Raw genomic sequence first — 14,468 nt, forward strand, 5'->3', positions numbered from 1 at the left:
GCATTTAAGGAAATGGATATTTTGTGTCACTCAAATCTACTCCTGGAAAGCACAGTGAGTCTTGTTTATATGGGCAGAAAATGAAGTTGATTCCATTTGTTTTCTGCTATGGGAATATGGTGTCTATTGGAAGATTCTAGTTTCCTCAAGGTTTACATGTATGGTGTTAGAGATGTTCAGTGTTCTTTTACTCAGTTTCTGTAACTGTTTTATTTAGTAATGCTAGACAAAAATTAAGGAAGGAAAAGTTTTCATTAATGCATAAATGCCCAGAAAGGCTTGCATAGACTGTTCAAATATCTGAACTGTTCCTATAAAAATGTTCCCAAACTTTGCATCTTTTTTGAGCCATTGGTTTATAAAATCTGACCATCTATATCAAGCTCTGATCCTTTCATTAACTCTGTTTGGGTGGAGCTTAGAGCAACTCATTTGAATCACACAAAGTAACCTTTCCATTCCTGTTTGATAGCCTTGTTTAGCAGATTCTTTTCAGCAAACATTTGATGATGTGGAGTTTAAAATTGAGTTTAAAATTAGAATCAAAAGAAAAATTGAACAGAATTGGCTTTGTGGTCACAGTGAATAAGATCATATGTTATTTCAATACTCTCTTCAGTCGTTCCACAATGATATGGTGATTTGTGTCCATGAATCTGAGACTTAAATAATGCCCTGAACCATTTATTGTAATTAATATTCTGTCACGTCATAGAGCCCTTCCTTACATGATGTGTGTGCGTGAGTGTGTGTGCGTGTGTGCTTAGTTGTGTCCGACTCTTTGTCACCCCCTGAACTGTAGCCCTCCAGGCTTCTCTGTCCATGGGATTTCCCAGGGAAGAACACTGGAGTGGATTGCCATTTCCTTCTCCAGGGATTCTTCCTGACCCAGGGATTGAATCTGCATCTCTTGTATCTCTTGCATTGGCAGGCAGACTTTTTGCCACTGTGCCACCTGAGAAGCCAGAATCCTTAATTTTATAAATCTGACCTTAATTTTCATTTCTTTAACTACATTATGAAGATATCACTCGTTAGGTTCATGAGAAGTTTGGGCATACCTACATTTCATGAATCATCAAGTTTCTTTCAGTAAAGGGAAACAAACACCTTTCAAAAATGTTGGGTTTGTCTCTTCTCATGGTGTTGAAGTGGTAGGAAAATACTTAACAAAAACTCAGTTCAGCCAATTCTGCTAAAATAAAAGGAAGTTTGTTGAAGACTATTTTTTATTCAAGTCAAGTGTTTGACCCTATCTCATAAGCAGTATGAAATATAGATTTAAAATTTATTTCCTAATTGTTCTGATAGTAACAGGCCTCTTATAAAGTGTCTTTTCTCATTCCAGTCACAATGCTATGACTTAGCCAATCAAGATTCTCAAAAGTGAACAACTGTAGTCTCTTTCTGACCTAGTAGAACTTACTCTATTAGTGTAGAGAAAAAGAAATAAATGAGCAATCAAGTAAATATATAATAGTAGGTGGTGGTATTTACTACAAAGAAAAGTAAAATATATAAAGAGTGGAGAAAGTGGCTGGCAAAGATTGCTATTCTTATGTTGAAAGTATGAAAGTAAAGTCACTCAGTCGTGTCCCACTCTTTGCGACCCCATGGACGGTAGCCTACCAGGCTCCGCCGTCCATGGGATTTTCCAGGCAAGAATACTGGAGTGGGCTGCCATTTCCTTCTCCAGGGGATCTTCCCAAACCAGGGATCAAACCCGGGTCTCCTGCATTGCTGACAGACACTTTACCATCTGAGCCACCAGGGAAGCCCTTATGTTTGATGATCATGAATATTCCTTTCATTGATGGTATTTACTGCTACTGATAGGCATTCTGTCTCTGGTCTGGTTATCTAATGCTGTGTAACAAACCATCCTAAAACTCGATGTCTTAAAATGATGACAGTGTTTATTTTGCACATGAATCTGCAATTCATGGAGCATTTAATGGCATGGGTCCTCTTTGCTCCATTTTATGTCATCTGGGGCAGCTCATAGATGGGGGCTGGAATCATACAAAGTTCACTTATATGCTGCTAAGTCACTTCAGTCATGTCCGACTCTGTGTGACCCCATAGACAGCAGCCACCAGGCTCCCCTGTCCCTGGGATTCTCCAGGCAAGAACACTGGAGTGGGTTGCCATTTCCTTCTCCAATGCATGAAAGTGAAAAGTGAAAGTGAAGTCGCTCAGTCGTGTCCCACTCTTAGCGACCCCATGGAATGCAGCCTACCAGGCTCCTCCATCCATGGGATTTTCCAGGCAAAGTACTGGAGTGGGGTGCCATTGCCTTCTCCTCACTTATATATTCATGTACTATATGTCTGAGCTTGGAAGCCTCTGGAATAACCAGGGCTCCTAAGGCACCTCTCTCTGGGGTCTCTTTTCATGATATGGTCTCTTTATCACAGTGTCTTGAGGGCAATGGACCATCCCATGTATCAGCCAAGGACAGGAAGTGACCAGTCTAGGAAGTCTCAGAGCATCAGCTCTGCCAGCCTTGTCTACATAGTCACAAGGTGTCCAGGTCAAGGAGAGAAAAATAAAGTAAGAAGGTTCTGGAAAGCAGCATGTTAAGCAGAGATATTGCTGTGGCCATTTTTTTTTAATGCCACCATATCTCTCTTTTTATTTAATATGAAAAACTGGGAAGAGGGTGTTAATTGAGCACAGAAGTCTAGATCTCTTATCCAAGGTCAGAAGTGAAGCTGGTACAGCTATGAGGAGTCAGCTCTACCTCCACATGTCTGGGCTACATCATCTTCAAATAGAAATTGCTGCTCTTACACTTAACACTTTCATGATGCTGGCATTTCATGAAATTCTTTTATAACACTTTGCTTTTAACTCCGCTTATGAGAGAAAATGACCAGGAGTAGATGTGTGTAAGCCTCACGGGGACTGTGTGTACCTCTTAAGGGTTGTGATGACTCATAGCACTTAGCTCAACTTTAAAAATATAACACACTGACACACCACCACTTTCACTGGTGAAAAATCTCTTCAACAAGAGGTTGTAAGAAGGGATGTAATAAGTAGTATCAGCCCAATACCAAAAAACCCAGAGTACAGATTCCACTCAGACTATGATTTCAGAAAAATGAGATGCTTTCCAGTCATCATTCATGTGAAATTCCAGTTCATTCAGAGGTTGGCAGCAGCACAGGGCACCCTCTGTGTTCAGAAGCTGGGATCTGCTGACCTGGCATTTGCCAGGACCCCCGTCCTTATTCAACTTTGTACCTGAAGCATAATCTCCTGTGGGTAGTTCCTATTCTTCTAACTCTCCATTCTGTAAAAGTCTTCAACAATTTGACATCAGCTCCCACAGACAGCCTTTGCTAGAGGCCATCATGAGAAATAAATGTTTTACTGAAGATCACATGGGCACATGGATAGAAGGACTGATGCATTACCCTGTACACCGTAAAGGTATTGAAAATCTCATCCTCGGTTTTCCCATCTTCCCCTTCCCCTTCTGCAGTCACACACCTCCCTTAAAAATTTCCTCTGTTCCCTAGAATAGTTCAGATTTCACTGTTTACCAACCCATTCACAGCCCAGTGAAACTGTAGGAGATGCCCAGCATTGAGCGTCTACCATTGTTTGAGCAGGACCTTGGAGAGTTCCATTTACACTGACCCAGTCCAGGCTGGCCTCCTGTGTCCCCTAGGATAGTGGTTCTCAAGCTTAGTTGCACCCAGCATCCTCTGTGCTGCTGGGGATCCAACTCAGACAAGCTGAATCTAAAACTCGGGAGGAGTTCGCAAGCTTCAGGTGATTCTGAGACAAAGGAAGTCAAGAACTACCTTGGGTGGGGGGAACTGTGTTTCTTTTTGGTGCTTCTGCCTCATCTCCTTTCTCTTTTTCCTGTTACCTAGTTCCACCCCCAACCTGTTCCTTCACTGTTACAATCGCTCCATCTCAGGAAGCAGCCAGAAATCCTCAGCTCACATTCTGACGTATAGATTTTGAGAAACATTTCTTTCAGTGGTGGTCTGGTAATTCCTACAGATTATAGGACTAATACAATCCAAGCATGTTTCACATACAAAATTAGGAAAGCAATACAAAAAAGGAGAACAAGTAATTCAAACACATGGAATTGTGTCTTGTGTTCTGTGGCTTTTACAAAGAGAAACCAGCATGTGGGATTTAATGGATATATGCTATCTCTCAAATATTTGGGATATTTGCATATATGCGTGTATCTTTATGTGTTTGTGTTTATTTTCAAATACACAGTTTTTCTTGCATCAAATAGGCCCGGAATATGCATACCTAACAACTTGTGTGCTTTATGGGTTGTGATGATGCCTTCAGGTACTTGATGTAAAGCTTTCAGCATAACACTAGGGTGCATTGTGTAAGGTTGAGTTTTTAACTAGATAATAATCAAGGTAGCTGACAATCAAGGTAAATATTATTTTTCTGCTATATTTTCCAAAATCAAAATTAATGCAAAAAACACCCCAAGTAACATGTCAAAATTATAAATAAAGACAAGATCAGTCATAGTGGTATACCGGAGCCTGAAACAAATGAAAAACTAAAATGGAGCCCATCTTTATTTAAAATTTTGCTATTTTCTTCCTCATGGATTTCTTACATTGATTGTAATTTTTATTGAAGTATGGTTGTTTTACAATGTTGTGTTACTTTCAGATGTACAGCAAAGTGATTCAGTATACACACACACACACACACACACACACATATATATATATATATAATCTTTTTAATGTTCTTTTCCTTTATGGTTTCTCACCAGATATTAAATACAGTTCCCTGTGTTATATAGCTGGACCTTGTTGTTTATCCATCCCATATATAATAGGCCCAGCTTGCAGCTGCCAGTCCCAAGTTCTCTCAGTCCTTCTCTGCATACTTGGCACCCACAAGTCTGTGCTCTGTGAGTTTACTGTGAAGGTTTAAAATGCTGCATTTTAACCCACTACTGACTAGTTGTTTAGCCCCTTTGATCTTGCAGTGGAGGCAGTAGCCTCACCCCTCTCACCTTGTCCTAGCCCTAGGACTTGGTGATGCCCCAGTAAATGTTGATGGATTGATCATAACCAGTCACAATTTCCCTTGTCTTGCTCAATCTAAGATGTGCCAAGACCTTCAGCTTTCATAAAAAGTAGCCCCCCCCCAACCCCCAGCTCAAACACATGCCCCTCTTGCCTTTCTTCCCCTGCAGGGGCACTGGGCACTCACCACATGCCCCCAGGGTTTCCATTTTCCAGTTTAGAACTCAGTGAGATTCACCCACATGATCTCTTTTACACACTTGAAGTCCCTCTTTAATTCTTGAAAAATGGTCCAAAGTTTCCCTCCACTTCCAGAAAACTCTGTCTACTTCATTCCTTTCTAATTAAAACTGATTTTCATCAAACACCAGAATATTTTAAGAAAGTGCCACTTTGTCTAAATCATATTCTGGTGACAATATCCCTTGTGTTGTTGGTGAATATTTAGAGTACTTCATTCACAGTATAAGGAGCTTTGATGTCATGAGAAGAACACTGGTTTTGTGTTCCAAGTTCTGGATTCAAATCTTGACTCCCTACTCGGTGCTAATTGTATGCCCTTAAGAAGTTTCCAGAATCTATTATGTCATCTATTTGAAGCCTTTCTTGTAAACTTAAGCTTGTATGCTTTACCATCAGTACTATTATTAGAAATATAGTAAACATTCTTGTGCTAGTCTTAGAATCCAGCCATCAATATTTAAATCAATGCTATGAATAAAATACATCTTCAGGTGCATAAAAATAATTTGTGTGTTCTGGAAAATAGTTATAGCATGTAAAGATTTTTTTGTGTATATATGATAAAAAAAACAAGTGTAAAAAATATAGTTGGTAACATACTGCACGATTGTAATGCATATGATACCATGTAATTTCCTAAATACAACCTGTTCAGCCCTCACTCTAGTCTAGTGGTTGTCAAACTTTCATATGTATGCTGTTAAAATGCAGATTTCTGTGCCTCACTGCCAGATATCCTGCCTTGGGAGGTCTGCGGTCATGTCTGAGTATTAATATTAACTTCTAGCAAGTTCCTCGATGCTGCTGAATATGTACTAGGGGACTTTATTCAAGTATTCAGCAGCACCACGATTCCATGATTCAAGGAACAAGATCTGATAGACAGAGTGCATGAAGAACTATGGACGGAGGTTTGAGACATTGTACAGGAGGCAGTGATCAAGACCATCCTCAAGAATAAGAAATGCAAAAAGGCAAAATGGTCGACTGAAGAGGCCTTACAAATAGTTGAGAAAAGACGAGAAGTGAAAGGCAAAGGAGAAAAGGAAAGATATACCCATTTGATTGCAGAGTTCCAAAGAATAGCAAGGAGAGATAAGAAAGCCTTCCTCAGTGATCAATGCAAAGAAATAGAGTAAAACAATAGAATGGGAAAGACAAGATCTCTTCAAGAAAATTAGAAATACCAAGGGAACATTTCAGGCAAAGATGGGTTCAATAAAGGACAGAAATGGTAGTGACCTAACAGAAGCAGAAGATATTAAGAAGAGCTAATAAGAATACACAGAAGAACTATACAGAAAAGACCATGACCCAGATAATCACGATGGTGCGATCACTCACCTAGAGCCAGACATCCTGGAACACGAAGTCAAATGGGCCTTAGGAAGCATCACTACGAACAAAGCTAATGGAGGTGATAGAATTCCAGTTGAACTATTTCAAATCCTAAAAGATGATGCTATGAAAGTGCTACACTCAATATGCCAGCAAATTTGGAAAACTCAGCAGTAGCCACAGGACTGGAAAAGGTCAGTTTTCATTCCAATCCCAAAGAAAGGCAATGCCAAAAAATGTTCACACTACTGCACAATTGCACTCATCTCACACACTAGCAAACTAATGTTCAAAATTCTCCAAGTGAGGCTTCAATAGTACATGAACCATGAACTTCCAGATGTTCAAGCTGGATTTAGATAAGACAAAGGAACCAGAGATCAAATTGCCAACATCCACTGGATCATCGAAAAAGCAAGAGAGTTCCTGAAAAACCTCTACCTCTGCTTTATTGACTATGCCAAAGCCTTTGACTGTGTGGATCACAGAAACCTGGAAAATCCTTCAAGAGATGGAACTATCAGACCACTCACCAACCTCATGGGAAATCTATATGCAGGTCAAGAAGCAACAGTTAGAACTGGACATGAAACAACAGACTGGTTCCAAATAGAGAAAGGAGTACATCAAGGCTGTATATTGTCACCCTACTTATTTAACTTATTTGCAGAATATATCATACAAAATGCTGGGCTGGATGAAACACGTGCTGGAATCAAGATTGCTGTGAGAAATATCAATAACATGAGATGTGCATGTGACACCACCCTTATGGCAGAAAGCAAAGAACGAAAAAGCCTCTTGATGAAAGTGAATGAGGAGAGTGAAAAAATTGGCTTAAAACTCAACATTCACAAAGCTAAGATCATGGCATCGGGTCCCATCATTTCATGTCAAATAGATGGGGAAACAGTGGAAACAGTGTCAGACTTTATTTTTTGGGGCTCCAAAATCACTGCAGATGGTGACCACAGCCGTGAAATTAAAAGATGCTTGCTCCTGGAAGAAAAGCTATGACCAACCTAGACAGCATGTTGAAAAGCAGAGACATTACTTTGCCGACAAAGTCCATCTAGTCAAAGTTATGGTTTCTCCAGTAGTCATGTATAGATGTGAGAGTTGGACTATAGAGAAAGCTGAGCACCGAAGAATTGATGCTTTTGAACTGTGGTGTTGGAAAAGACTCTTGAGAGTCCTTTGGACTGCAAGGAGATCCAACCAGTCCATCCTAAAGGAAATCAGTCCTGAATATTCACTGGAAGGACTGATGCTGAGGCTGAAACTCCAATACTTCGGCCACCAGATGCAAAGAACTGACTCATTTGAGAAGACCCTGTTGCTGGGAAAGATTGATGGCAGGAGGAGAAGGCGACAAGAAAGGATGAGATGGTTGGATAGCATCACCAACATGATGGAAATGAGTTTGAGTAAATTCTGGGAGTTGGTGATGGACAGGGAAGCCTAGCAGCTTCAGTCCATGGGGTCGCAAAGAGTCAGATATGACAGCAACTGAAGTGATTCAGCAGCACCATGATTCCACAGCCCAAGGAGACTGCATTAGAGAGAGAAATGAAAAATAAACAGAGTTGAATCCTGTATTGTTACTACAACCACCACCACCACACCCTCACAAAATATCATCTTACAGTTTTGTGAGTTGTTATCTAGACTTTAATTAAATTAGTTTTTATGAATATGTATGAATAATTCTCACCCTCATGTAACTCCTTGAGCCCTGTTGCATCCTTTGAGATCATGAGAGCCAGTTGAGTACACAGCCTTTTTATTTCTACTGCAGATGCCAGGCTTTGATTCTGATTTCTGGTTCCAGAAACTTTCTTGGCTTTCATGTTAGCCATTATCTCCTTACTCTGCCAACCTGTTCTTTAGCTGGCCCAGCCTCAATCTGGGCAAAAAGCCCTGATAAAGCCAGGAAGCAGAGTTGATTGCTACCAAGAAAACCTCACCCTCTTTGTCCATTCCTGTAACCAGGTTGGAAGGAAAGAGCTGAAGGCTGCACCCTACTCAGGGAGGTAGAATATTCAAAGTCGCATCTGAAGCACAGTTCATTTGAAAACGATTGAGGGGCTAGTCCCTACTCACTAGTGTTTCCTTGAATCTCAGGAATATTTCTCCAGCATTGCCCTCTAGTGCTTGTGGGCATGTTTCTAATGGTGCTTGACATCTTCTAATTAGGGTGTTTAGAATTAAGTGCTTAGAAAGATGCCTCCCCATTATTTCACAGCAATCAGAGGGAAAAAAAAAATCAAGACTCAGACAGCATGAGAAATCTTATGAGTGCTTCTTAGTTGGCAAAGAACAAAAATATATAGACTTGTTGAAATATTCCACTTTCAGTCACTTTATCCATTACGACAGACAAGATTTGTCTGTACCCTTTGCTTGTCTGAGAAGAAAGTGTGTGTAGGACAGCAGGTGATTTGAAAGAAATAATTGAAGCCATGCTTGTGTTTGTGTGTATCTGGCCTATAGTGCCTTTTGTTCTGCGAACTTGTCTTGCCTGTATCATCTAGACACAGGTTAAGATGAATTGCATCTCTGGCATGTGCTAAAAATCTCATTTAGGATCAGCTAAAAAATTTTCTGGATGAGTCTGGGCTGGGGGATGTTGTTCTTCATCTCAGAAATGTCTGAACTTTCCCTTTCTACTTGGAAAACCAAAAATGACCATAATAAAAAAGGAAAATGAAACAAAGGAATAAAAAAAAAAAACCCTCCCTAATAACCTTACATGTTTCATTTTGAGCCTTCTTAGAACTGCAGGGAGCTCCCTGCACAGCATGGCCACCAAAGGTCACAGACAGGATCTGACATCCTCACGTGTTCCTATGACAAGAAAAGTGCCCTCTGCATTCTGGGCTGAAAAGCCAAAGTCAAGTGTGCAACCTTCCTGATTTCCTGTGTTGTTCTTCTGGACACAGAGCTTTTGAGTTTTTAATTGGATTAGAGGTGCAGCTGCGGCTTGTGTGCAAAGATGCAATGAGATTTTCCAGGCTGCTTGGACCAGTAGTCAGTGCTACCTAGCAATTACATCACCAAGGACTAAACCAGGTGATAGAAAGGGGTGATCATGTTCTGTCAGTAAAATTCCTAAGATATCAACCCTAATTAGTTAGCTTTTTAAATTAATACACATCAACTGAAAAAATAAACTTGACTTGCCCTGATTTTAAAATTAAAATCAGTAGGTAACAGCAAAACTGAAAGGATATGTACCAAATTATATTTTTAAGTGATGGAATAATTATTCATAAGTACTTTCTCTTTATACTTTCCTTAATAATTTCAATTTTATACAGAAAGCATGTTTTTCAGTTTTATTGATATATTAAGTTATATAAAGCAAAATCTACTTAAGGAGATAATTAAATATTTTAAAATAAATTTACTAATTTTCTACCATCATCTCTGCAGTCATTTTTAGAGCATTTCTCTCACCCCCAAAATAAGCCTTGTGTATATTTGCAGTTACTCCCAGTTCCCACCCCTAACTCCTGGGAACCAATGACTTACCTTCTGTCAATGTATATTTCCCTGTTAGGGGCAGTTCATGTAAATGGAATCACACACTGTGTGGTCCATCCTTAGGTCTGTCTGTTACTCAGCATAATGTTTTTAAGGTATGTGTATGTATGTGTGTGTGTGTGTGTGTGTGTGTATGTGTGTGTATACACATATCTCCATGTTGTAGTATGAATCAGCACCTCTTTCAGTTGTGTGGCTGAATAACATCCCATTGTATGCTGCTGCTGCTAAGTCGCTTCAGTCGTGTCTGACTCTGTGCGACCCCAGAGACAGCAGCCCAGCAGGCTCCCCCGTCCCTGGGATTCTCCAGGCATGAACACTGGAGTGGGCTGCCATTTCCTTCTCCAATGCAGGAAAGTGAAAGTGAAGTCGCTCAGTCGTGTCCGACTCTTAGCGGCCCCATGGACTGCGGCCTACCAGGCTCCTCCATCCATGGGATGTTCCAGGCAAGAGTACTGGAGTGGGGTGCCACTGCAACCCATATTTTGTGTATCCGTTCACCAGTTGATGGTCATTTGGGTTGTTTCCTTTTTTTTTTTTTTTTGGCTGTTATGAATAATGCTGCCATTAACATATTTTTTATTTCTCTTGGATGGATAATTAGGAGTGGAGTTGCTAAGTCATATTGTAACTTTGTACTTAACATTATTAGAAACCACTTAGCAGTTTTCTGCAGGGGTTTTACTGTGTTACATTTGTACCAGCAATGTAGGAGTGATCCAGTTTCTCTGCATCCTTAAGAGCATTAGGTGTTGTCACTACTTTTTATTTTTAAATATTTATTTTTAAATTTATGTTTGGCTGTATCATGTCTTGGTTTTTCGTCAAGCCTCGTTGCAGCATGTGGAATCTTTAGTTGCAGCATGCAAACTCTTAGTTGTAGCATGTAGGATCTAGTTTTCTGACCAGGGATCAAACCCAGTACCCCTGCACTGAAACTGTCTTAGCCACTGGACTACCAGGGAAGTCCCACTATATTTTTAGCTCTTTGATTTATGTTTGTAGTGATATCTGCTTGTGGTTTTCATTTGCATTTATGACCAACCTAGATAGCATATTGAAAAGCAGAGACATTACTTTGCCAACAAAGGTCCATCTAGTCAAGGCTATGGTTTTTCCAGTGGTCATATATGGATGCAAGAGTTGGACTGTGAAGACAGCTGAGTGCCGAAGAATTGATGCTTTTGAACTATGGTGTTGGAAAAGACTCTTGAGAGTCCTTTGGACTGCAAGGAGATCCAACCAATCCATTCTGAAGATCAGCCCCGGGATTTCTTTGGAAGGAATGATGCTGAAGCTGAAACTCCAGTACCTTGGCCACCTCATGCGAAGAGCTGACTCATTGGAAAAGACCCTGATGCTGGGAGGGATTGAGGGCAGGAGGAGAAAGGGATGACAGAGGATGAGATGGCTGGATGGCATCACTGACTTGATGGACATGAGTCTGAGTGAACTCCGGGAGTTGGTGATGGACAGGGAGGCCTGCTATGCTGTGATTCATGGGGTCGCAAAGATTCAGACACGACTGAGCGACTGAACTGAACTGAACTGAACTGAACTGAACTGAATGGCTAAATGATGCTGGATGTCTTCCCTTGCCTTAAATCACTAGTACATTTTCTGTGGTAAAGTGTTTATTCAAACATTTTACCCATTGTTTAAAAATAAGCTTTTCATTTTGGAATAATTTATATTGACAAAGAAGATTCTAAGGTAGAACAGAGAGTTCTTGTATATCTCTTAATACTTTATGTTAACATGGAATATTTGATACAAATAAGAAACTGACATTGATAAATTACTATGAACTGAAGTATGGATTTTATATGCATTTCATCAGTTTCCCCATTCACTTCCCCTTTCTATTCAGTATGCAGCCTAGGATACTACACTGCATTAGTTGTCATGTTTCTCTTCTGGTCTTTGACAGTTTCAAAGACTTTCATTGGGTTTCATGACCTTGAAAGTTTTAGAGTGTTGGCCAGTTATCCTGTAGACTCTCTCCCAATCTGTGTTTGTCTCATGATTTTTCCCATAACTAGACTAGAGTTATGAGTTTGGTAATAGAATGTCATAGAGATGAAGTTTTACTTTTAAGCTGTTTTTTAAATCATTAATGAGGTATAAGTATTCTTTATATATGTACACACAAGTTCTTTATCAGATATATTACTTGCTGATGTTTTAAAAGGATATTTTAGTTATATAGTTAATATAACTAATTATATTTTTTATAGTTTTTCCAGTAGTCATGTACAGATGTGAGAGCTGGACATAAAGAAAGCTGAGCACTGAAAAATTGATACTTTGGAACTGTGGTATTGGAGAAGACTCTTGAGAGTCCCTTGGACAGCACGGAGATCCAACCAGTCCATCCTAAAGGAGATCAGTCCTGAATATTCATTGAAAGGACTGATGTTGAAGTTGAAATGCCAATACTTTGGCCACCTGATGCAAAGAACTGACTCATTGGAAAAGACCTTGATGGTGGGAAAGATTGAAGGCAAGAGGAGAAGGGGACGACAGAGGATGAGATGGTTGGATGGCATCATTGACTCAATGGACATGGGTTTGGGTAAGCTCTGGGTGTTGGTGATGGACAGGGAGGCCTGGCGTGCTGCAGTCCATGGTGTCACAAAGAGATGTACATGACTGAGCAACTGAACTGAAGTGAATTAATATAAATTCTATAAACCCACTAAAAAAGCAAATGCAGAGAACGCATTTTGGCCAACTTAATAAAATGAAGTAGACTATGATGATAGTTCTATATATATATTATATATATATAATATAGTTCTATATATAATATTCATTCTATAGCCAGTGTGGAATGTAGCCATAACTAATACATATTATTCTTGAACCAACCTTTAGAAAATAATATGTATTGTCTCTTGGCAATTCAATCCAGCTAGATTTTCCAAGCAGCATTGGAACTGTCTTTCTTTCCTTGATTGAGTATGGATGAGGTTTAATTGCTTTTGGAAGCCATTTTATACCAAAATATATAATTTAATGTAGTGTAATATTTGTGCCAAAAAAGCAAGAGAATTGGGAATTTTGGAAAGACCATAAGGTCCCATGATCCACCTCTGAAATACTCCATCCACTAACTCAGTCTTTCTCTACCCTTAAAATTGAATGCAAATACTCAAACTTACACAAGGCAAGTTTTCCATAAAATATGAGGCTGCGTGAGATGATTTGTGCTGTAGAAAATGCTGCCTGCAAACAAAGAAAGCGTTCTGACATTTCCTACGAGGTTCTGTAGGTGCACCTTCCCTGGAAGGTGAGGGGAAGAATGCTTGGAGCAGAATCTCCAGGGCAGAGACTTGACCCGTTTTGTCAAACTCAGTATTCACACCAGTGAGTGGATGGACTGTGCTATCCGGACAGTAACAGGAAGCGTGGTGTCCTAGTTCTCTGGGGAAGTTCTTTTCTTCTCCAAACAGAAGGGTCTCTTCTTCCCTCTAGCCCCTCTTTTTCAGCCATCCTTCTTTTATCTCTTGTCTCCAAGTATACCTAAGAATGTTTTGCATCACAGTAAATGGCAACCCACTCCAGTATTCTTGCCTGGAGAATCCCATGGACAGAGGAGTCTTGCAGGCTACAGTTCTTGGGGTTGCAAAAAGTTGGGTACGACTTAGCAGCTAAACAGCCACTAAACAATAGCAACAACAGATGATTCCCATGATCCTCTTGGGAGAAATCATGTGTAGTGGGAGGGAGAGAGAGGAGAGACAAGGGCAAGGAATGCCCTTACTGTATGATTAAGAGATTTAGTAGTGACTGCGCAAGGTGAGTAAGAACAAACAGGAACATTTAAAAATAGTAGTTTACTGCATTCGACTATATGTGATTCTCTGATAGCACAAATCCATGGAAACTGTTGCAGAATTACTCTCACACAGCTTTACAGCTGTTTATCCTCCTTTTGAATGTTCCAATCATTTGTTACTTTTTATTATGTTATTACCACCAGCTAATGGAAATGTAAAAGTTAAACCCACTTAGAATATTATGACACTATATGTCAAAAACATTTGTAATACATTTGCATTTTTCCATGTAGAGTCTCCAGTGTTATACCAGTGAACCAAATCAACTTGAAAAAGAGAAGAAGATTTAAAATGTACCTGCTTTAAGGGGCCATGAGTATGACTTCCAAAAATCAGATTTCCAAAAATAAAAATAGACAGATGGCTGTTCACTCTAAGACCGAGATAGTGACATGGTGATAATGATTTTTTCCAAATATTGAGCACACAAGAATATTTAGACATTTACATTAAAACCTTATTC

General features: G+C 39.8%; 1 long non-coding RNA gene across 4 annotated transcripts in view; it reads left to right on the forward strand.

The window, feature by feature from the left end:
* Positions 1-14,468, forward strand: part of LOC147348230 (uncharacterized) — a 317,007-nt gene that overhangs the window by 195,060 nt on the left and 107,479 nt on the right. For 3 of the 4 annotated variants that reach the window (XR_015151241.1, XR_015151240.1, XR_015151242.1), the window contains exon 6: positions 12,401-12,738. This is a non-coding gene — a long non-coding RNA (uncharacterized LOC147348230). Of the gene's footprint in view, positions 1-6,011; positions 6,261-12,400; positions 12,739-14,468 lie in introns of those variants that run through there. The other variant, XR_015151246.1, reaches the window with a different exon arrangement.

Source organism: Bos grunniens, chromosome 22 (assembly GCF_055505025.1).
Source record: "Bos grunniens cultivar Pamir isolate PY7600 chromosome 22, Bosgru_T2T1.0, whole genome shotgun sequence".
NCBI lineage: Eukaryota > Metazoa > Chordata > Mammalia > Artiodactyla > Bovidae > Bos > Bos grunniens.